The following is an 8,258-nucleotide window of genomic DNA, read 5'->3' as shown; positions in this document are numbered from 1 at the left end:
CCCAAACCACGAAAGAACGTAAATATTCGGCCTCCCATACACATGCACGCGCAATGAACGCGGTCTACTATCTCACAAAAGTGCTCGCCCAAGAACGCGATTTGGGGAAGACAACCCATACGTGTTATTTGTGCCTCTCCAGCTCTGAGACTGACTGTTTCGTTAGAACGCTAGCCCTTTTATGCAGATGCACCTCTTTTATGCACATGCGCCTCTCTCTATCCTACTCTCTCTCTCTCTTACACGCTTATTGAACGAACCTACTATAGCAATAAAATGACTTGCACACACAGACACTTCAATGAGATCTTTGCCCATGTTTGTACCACATGAAGTTTATTTCGTGACAAATCACTGGTTCGCGATTTCGGCCAGGCCTTTGCTGGACAGCAATTTCTGCTCAAGGACGGTTTTCAGGACGGCATCGATCTTGTCTGCCCATTCCTCCAGGACATCCCACTGCGGCGCTGATAGGTTGAGCCCTCTCTTGGTCGGGAGAAGTTTGTCGTGATCTGCATCCGGTCTGAAAAACTCTCGTAGATTCACGACCGCTTCCCCTCTGAACAGCTCCACGATGGCATATCGTTGGTTTCCCAGGTCAAAACGGCTGGGTGGGAACGTGCTCCCGTTGTACTTGTAGGATATGTGCATGGATGAAAACCCGCAAGCCAGGAGCTCTGACGACACGCTGCTCATGTTGCGTTTGAGTGCCAGCCATTGCTCTGGCGCTAGGACCAGCCCTTGTTTACCGGCCTTCCACACGTCTTTCCCGGGACATGGTCGATAGAACCTCCGCACAGCCACCAGCGGTTTCCCCTTATAACGGCCGATGGTAATAAATACGTCTCCGCCGAGAGGGAACCTGACTTCTACTCGGTCGACCTCGTTGATAACCTGAACCTCCGATGTCGGGGGTTGTTGAACGGTCGGGGCTGAGTCGGTCGCGCGCCAAGAGTCTGGTACGTCCGCAGTTGGCGGCGGCCGGGCTCCGTCGTGCCGGGGTGACGTCTGCGTCGCTGCGTCCGCCTGTGGAGGCTTAGAAAGCCCGGTGTACGCGGGCAGTGTCCTCCAATATTGGAGATCTTGCGGATAAATCACTGAGTCGTCCATGGCTCGTCGTGTTCTTGGTCGTCAGCGAGGCTGCGGAGATCCGTAGGTGCGCTAGATCGCGGCGGGTCTGCCTTTTTGAGGCCCTCGTTTTCTGCCCCATCCAATCGGCGTGCAGTTCATCCTCTCATGTAAATACAAATCCGTCTTGCACAGAGCATCGGCCAACCAGCGTACCGTACGTGGGCGTGTTTTAACATGCTCGGGCATCACGATGCTACGTCACGATGATGCAAACGCGTGCAGTGAGAAACCAACAGAGGCACTGTACAAACGACGGGTACTTGTCGTGCCGCCGACGTTCAAGCCATCCGTCCCATCCACGTTGGCGTAACAACCATTTTCCCGCATAGTCGCAAATCAACGTTGCTACCTCGGTGGAGATGGCGTCGGTATTTCTTTCATACCGTTCGTGCGTACACACGTCCACGGCGAAAGACATTGCGGTAACGAGTCGACCCCAGTTTAATCGTTCCTCTTGCAGTACTTTTTCGAGTACCATTTTCAGCCCATCCCTCGCGTTGGGTACGTTGGCCATGAAATTGTCGATAATCTTTTCATATTCCTCGTCCGCCGAGATCGCATCCACCCATTGTACTACTTTTACGTACACCGCAGAACTGGGGCGTCGCCGGTGTCGGGGAAACAAGTCTGGGGCTTTGTGATATAATAACTGACGAAAGACGTCTGTTGTTTGTGCTTTCAACGTATCCATAAAGACTGATCTCAGCAGATGTTACCGGTTGACATATATATCCATTTCGTCAAGACCACAACACTCAAAATAGCCCCCTATCGTTTAAGTCTTTGCAAATATAATTTTTCTTTGCGTCGTCCAGGGCCACCAGCGACCGGTCGACCGTTCCCACTGTGTTTAACAATTTGCTCCACTGGTCTGAATTCAAGTTGATCCCTTTCGTGCCGGGTAAGATGCTGTCGGGGGCCTCGCCTGGTCTTGGCAGGAAGAACTCGCCCAGGCCCACGATCCGGGTCCCGCCGAAGAGCCCCACAACGGCGTACAGCACACCGTCCAAGTGAAACCAGCGAGGCAAGAACGTTGCCGTGTTGTGTGACGTCGCTGCAAACCTGAAATCCAGCAGCGCTGCAGATACATTCGACATGTTGCGTTTGAGGGCCTGCCATTGTTCGGGGGTCATGACCATTGCCTGATTCCCGGGCCGTATGTCGTAAAGATCGGCCGGGTTGGGACGATAGAACTGTCGAACTGAAACCGTCGGTTTATCCCTGAAAAGTCCTACAGTCAGGTACGCCTGCCCACCTATCGGCAGTCGTAATTCCCACGATTTGTTCCATGGTGAGTATATCGAAGTGAGGCCCTCTTGCTGCTGCTCGCAAGTCGCGCACGGTTCGTCTATCTCCATCGGGTCATCTTCGACGGCTCTGGTCTTGAACATGCTGCTAACAAGCTTGGCGTCCCCCAGGCTGTTCACTGGGAACTCGGGTAGGATGCCTTGTGCCATTCTTTTTATAGCGCAGTCTTGCTCCTTTTTTGCCAAATAAGGGCATGTCTCACAAGATGGGCGGGGGGGGGGGTGTCGTCATAGTTACCTTGTCGGGTCAAAAGGTCGACTTGACCCCTGTTTCACCCCTACCCAGAGCTCAGAAAAATACCCCTAGACTAGGCCGTCAGACGATAACCTCTGACCTGCACCACCTTGCACCGCCTGAATAATAATAGTCAGCGTGTCCCTACTATACTACTACCATCTGTATAGTATTTGTTTCTTTTTGTACTGATGAAGGTGACAAATGATCGTCGAAACGCTTGCCGAAGATTTAAAGGAAGGTTGTGTATCGAAGAAGACTTTGTTTAAAATAAAGTACAGCAGTAACAGGAGCATTAAGTCAAAGGTTTCCACTGTTTGTCTTATTTTGTGAATACATTTCAATGCAGCAGTTCCTAATTCAACAGACAAACCATACAAACTCATACAAGTTTGAAAAAAAAAGCTTTACCTTACGTGCGGGGCATTTAAAACATTTTAAAAGTACAGTTCAAGACAATATGCTGTACTGTTGTTTACTTTTTGGGAGCTACTTGTAATGATTTACCACGACGCGTCCCTGTCTTTTCAAGGACGTTGCAAGTTTTCCATGTTGCTACTACTTGAAACAAGTCCGAAATATGAGCACCTAACATCATGCTGTTAGGGTATAGGAAGTATTTAGGAGGAGTGACCACAATCTCCAAAGATTGGTATGTTTTTACAAGGGTTTAAAGAAAAATCATAGCACAAAATGTTGTCTCCATATTTAGTTGTTCGATTATGCATTCAGTTGCCGCAGTCCTACCTGGCGATAGTGGATCAGGTAAAGGCCCCTTCACACGAGAACAAGAATGAGCCGGAATGCCATCAGAATGAAAATATTTTCTATTCCTTGGAATTCGTAGTGTATTCTAGAAATTCTCACTGCATTCCAGATATTTTTGCCCGTTCTTTTGGCTGGCCCGAAAGTTTTTGACTGAATAAAATTTTTGAGGTGCATTTGAAGTGGAGAAATATTGATCGGAATTCGAAACGTATTCTAAGTGTATTCTAACTATTCGGACCGCAGTATGACCGCATTCTACGGCATTCCAGCATTATTCGAAACATTCTTATCTCATTCGATGGAGAACTGAAACGGCAAGCCAGTTTGAATCCTGCCAGAATGTAGCCAAAAGAATATCTCGAATGCAGTGAGAATTTCTAGAATACACTACAAATTGCTAAGATAGACAAGAATTTTCATTCTGACTGCTTTTTGGCTCGTTCCTTCTCGGGTGAAGTAGTCTCTAGACTCCGGATCGCTGGAAAAATCGTAGAAATGGAACAAATAGAGGAGTGAGCCGGCCAGAGGAATATAACCGGCCAGGGAACAGCACGCGATCTGCAATGTCGTTTACCTCAAGGGGCGTATTGTATACCAATCATTTCTTGCAACGATTAACCGCGAAGCCCCCCCCCCGTTGAAATATGGTATAGATAGTTCTAACAGGAAAATTACAAATAATAGCGACTTACCATTAGTGTTAGTACAAGTTGGGAGGCAGAGTTCGAGTGAGCACAATCTGCTGGAAGTGGAATATTCCTACAGTGATACCGTCGAAGGTATCTCACGCTGAACTGAGGAGAACTGGGTGATAACAAGGTCTATATAGCAAGGCGTTCCTTTATCAAGCCTTCTGGGCGAGATTATGCAATTATATCACACGTCTGATTGGTTAAGACGTGATATACAGAGTGCATGCATTAAGATGAGCAGAGTCCTGAAATTGTTCAAACCCGGCCCTCGGAGGGGTGACGTAACAATTAGCACATGCGCCTAGAGCCCCCGGTGAGAAAGCAAATAAAAACAAGGCTTATCCCAGGAGAAAGGCAATACAAAAGACGAGAAACGTTTGCGGAGTCAACCCATAGATTTGCAAAATCTTCTGAACAGACTCAGCTATTAACTGAAGAGTGCCTGCCATGTTCTCATCACTAATGCAGTATTTGACCCACTTAGGTAAGAAAATTAGGCGACCTATGGACTTTCTTGTTTTCTGTGTGCCCACATGAGGTGATCAATTGTGAGGCGAGGCTTTTACTTGATTAATGAAGACATTTATGGCACAATTTCACCACACCAGGCTAAAAGTACAGGTCACAACAAGACATAGTGAAGAAATAAAGTTAACATAATATGAATATATTTACCTTCATATCACTTTGAAATACCCATGTGGTTATTAAAGTAATAATTAAGATAACCCCACTGACATTCCTCTCTTGTTGACAATTGAGAAGTAAACAATACCCTATCAAATATTTACCTTTCAGACTTCCCATCACCTTCTTTATAGGGGTGGACGTTGATTTTAATTTAAATGTGTCCTGTTAAAACAATTGTAAAGTTGTGGGTCTTATACCACTAGCACATAGGGTAGGCCATGGGGAGAATAATAAAGGGTTGATGCCCCGGCCCGAGGTGTATATGATGAGATAATCCCTGGTCAGGTGCGATAACCACCGAATAAACCGCCGAGTGAGCGTAGCGAACGAGGTGGTTTATGAGGATAAGGCGGGGCATTAAAGTTATTATCATATAGCCTACCCAAACTTGAATTCCTTTGTCGAATTTCTGAAAGTTCACATTTGGTACATACATATGTAAGGAGATTACAGATTGCATTTTGAAACCAAAATTTCCACAGAAAATATTCGAAACATTGCAGGCTTTTTAGAAAAACAAAACTCATTATCAATGTTAACAGAAGGAGCCATTCCCCCTTGCAGTCTGCTCCGGCATATGTTTTGCTCCTTTTTATTGGCCAATGCCTGCATATACCTTTCTTTCGTTCCCTTTTGATGTCAAAATGAATTAACCCCGCCCGCGGTGTCATTTAAAAATGAATTAACCCCCCGGGTGTTATTTCAAAATGAATTAACCCCCCTGGTGTTAATTTGCCCCTCCCTGCCCGGAATGGAAGTTTTAGGGCGTCATAACCAACGTGGAACGGGGCTTTTTGATTGTTCCGGGGCCCCGGGTTATATGATAATATGCATTCAATCCCTTTTTTTTTTTTTTAACCCTTTTCAGCCCGGGCTTTTTTTTTGGGGGGGGGGGGGGGGGAGGCCCTCTTCTTTTAAGTCCTACAACTGTTAAACGACGTGTCGTATGGCCCCCAAATGTATAGAAAATGATGTGGACATAATATCTGAAAAGTATAAGACGCTACGGTGACGTAATTATGTCGTCATCAATTTGATTGTATCGGCCGGACCCATGAAATAAGGGTATCAACTTCAAGTCATGCTACAGAATGTAACAGCAAGTGCAGATTTCAGAATGATAATTTTTGTTAAGACTTGTGTTGTCAATACCCCCCCCCCCCCCCTCCCCGGTCTGAATAGGGTTAACACGGGATAAGTCAGTACGTACGGTATGTGGTTACACAACAGGTTTGTTGGACCCGGTATCTGAATAACGTTACCGGTCTTATCAGTGCTGACCAACTGCTGACCCCCGCTTTTGTTGTCACAGTTACCTGGGGTTTGTACATACTTAATACTGACCAAAGGCTGACCCCCGCTTCTGATGGCACAGTTACTGGGGTTTGTACATACTTAAATGCTGACCAAGGATTGATCTCCGGTCGGGTGGTAAAGGTCTCATTGATGAATTTCTTTTTCCCATAGACTTCTATGTTATACTTCGTGGTTTACATGGGCACGTTCATAATGAAGCCAAGTGAAATTTTAGCAGATTTGTCATTCTATGTTGAGCACATTTACCATATATCGTGGAATAAAATTGCCAACGTCAAATATACGTATGTTCTTTTTTGATAGCAATTACAAACTACGATTAGTTAATCCCCACAAAAAGCACTTTTTCGCTGCTTGTGTACAACCGCACCACTCAGAACCCAGGACTGTGTACCTCCGACCTAGCGCGCGGCTGCACAACTTTACCTGCTAATTTTTTTCAGTTACAAACGAGCTTTCATCAATCTAACTTTTGAGATCAGTTCCGCTGGCTAAAAGGGAATTAATCACCGCTAAAACGCTTGTCCATGCAGCCGTTTATTTTTTGGCTCGGATCTCTTTCAGGATACCCACTCGGAGTAATACATCAATGAGACCTAAAGTTACCCAGGGTTTTGACATGTTTACCACGACCGCCAAGAACAGAACGTACTTTGAGAAACACCGGCAGCACTCCGAAAAGAGAAGATGTCATTTTCGGAGTATGTGGTTCAAAATCTACAGTCATACGCCTACAACCGGGGCGATTACTATCGTATTGAGGTCTCTAGATTTAATAAAAAATTATGTTAACCTTTTTTGTTATAATAATTAGGATTAATCTAAGCAAAAAATGCTCAAATTATGGTAAAAGCATGAAACTTGGCATACGTGTTCAGTACAACAATAGAGACAAATTCTAGTGGTTGAGCCAGTATAAACCTGCTTTTACATGGCAACTGTTGCTAGGCAATTATTTTATGCATGGCAATGAGTACCAAAGTGACTCAAAGACTACATTTCTGCCTGGATGTTTTATGTTCTAACGTATATTTTTATTTTGTACTTTGAGTAATAGCTACTGCCATACATTGTACCGTGTACAATTGTCGTGCAATAAAGTTCTTCATCAAAAATTACGGGCAAATAGCTGCTCGATTATACCCATGTCACATTTGGCGAAAATCGATTGGACGACGTTCCTGCGACAATCGCCCGAGCCTCGCTTATAACAATAACTTAATGCACAGCAACTGTACAAGGTACCAAGTATGGCTTATGTGTAAAAGGGACGGCTTTGTCCTTTGCGTATTTTCCCCGAAAAATATGCAAAACCCTCTGTCGATCTTGAATATGGCCGATCTGCCATCGATACGCCGAAGATCGTAGATAATGTAACAGGGTATTAGCCAACTCCCACGTTTCACATGCCAAAACTAGGTCGAGGACCGACAATGATCAACCTTTAGGAATGTTCAATCACTATGAGATCATAGGGGATGGGTAATACTTTGTTTTTTTTTTATTCGATTTATTTGATCGACAAGTATCCAATCCACCCGGGGGCATAATCAACATAACTAGCTCATGTTAATTAAGGTAACTTTTCCGTATGATAAAATGGTCAAGTCTCTTATGTACAATGTAAAACAATGAAGTACATCCTACCCACCCCGGTAGCGAAATGAGTCCCTCCTCAAGTTAAAGGTGCCTATCCACATTAAACAGTCCCTTTCGACCTTTGTGTTCCGAAAAGAAGGCCCCGACAATTTTGATCTCAGGTAAGGATTTCAAATCGTGTTGTCCGCCGTTTTTTGAATCGTTGCCAAAGTTTCTAGTAGGGTTTTAAACCTATTCAGACGGGGGGGGGGGGGGGGCTTTTGAGGCCTGCGCTAACTTCGATGTCCTATAACGCCAGAACGGCTTACGCTAGAGCCACCAAATTTAGTGAGTTTTCCTAAAATGTTGTTGGCAACAATTTTACTAAGTTTGACAAATTTTCCATTTTTTTCTTGTTGCCATGGCAACCGTTTGTTGACAGGCAGTTTTGCCAAAAATCACTATTTTTGGTTCTATGTTTTTTTCACATTTATTTGCTATATTACTGCGATTTTGTTACATAAATAAAATCTTATATTG

This window comes from Branchiostoma floridae, chromosome 15 (genome assembly GCF_000003815.2).
Source record: "Branchiostoma floridae strain S238N-H82 chromosome 15, Bfl_VNyyK, whole genome shotgun sequence".
Taxonomy (NCBI): Eukaryota; Metazoa; Chordata; class Leptocardii; order Amphioxiformes; family Branchiostomatidae; genus Branchiostoma; species Branchiostoma floridae.
This window is presented reverse-complemented; position numbering follows the sequence as displayed.